General features: G+C 41.1%; 1 long non-coding RNA gene across 1 annotated transcript; it reads left to right on the plus strand.

Annotated features, from left to right (window-relative positions):
- On the plus strand, positions 1–279 carry LOC104775116. The gene is made up of 2 exons (XR_765705.1): positions 1–78; positions 217–279. It is a non-coding gene; the product is annotated as an uncharacterized LOC104775116 (long non-coding RNA).
- Positions 280–421: the final 142 nt, after the last annotated feature.

A 421-nucleotide genomic window follows, 5' to 3' on the forward strand; every position in this document is an offset into this window, starting at 1 on the left:
ATGTTGAAATGCTGGGGAGCAGTCTCACATATCCGTAACAGCCTAGCGAAGTCGAAGGAGCGACCTCGGATAGGAAAGGTGAGATCAAGTCAAAACAGTAACTTTAAATTAAAGACATGTATATAAGTTAGATCACCTTGGTTGATAAGAGACCAGTTTGATACTTGGAAACCTTAGTTTTAAAATTGACATGAGTGGTTCCTCCTCCTCACGCAGGCTGTCAGTATTTTCATAGACATGGATTCGACAGGGGGACGAGCAAACGAATGGATTTACAAGTAAAAAAGCTGACCGGTTTACAGGGGGGCCAAACCAAAGAAAGCAAAAGGTTTTGTCTCTATGGTTACCTTCGTCAATTCATTTTGGAAGGCTCTTTAGGTGATGGTGATTTGCAGAAACAGAGGTTTTTGCTTTATTTGAT

The sequence above is a fragment of the Camelina sativa genome, unplaced genomic scaffold (genome assembly GCF_000633955.1).
Source record: "Camelina sativa cultivar DH55 unplaced genomic scaffold, Cs unpScaffold08886, whole genome shotgun sequence".
Lineage (NCBI taxonomy): Eukaryota > Viridiplantae > Streptophyta > Magnoliopsida > Brassicales > Brassicaceae > Camelina > Camelina sativa.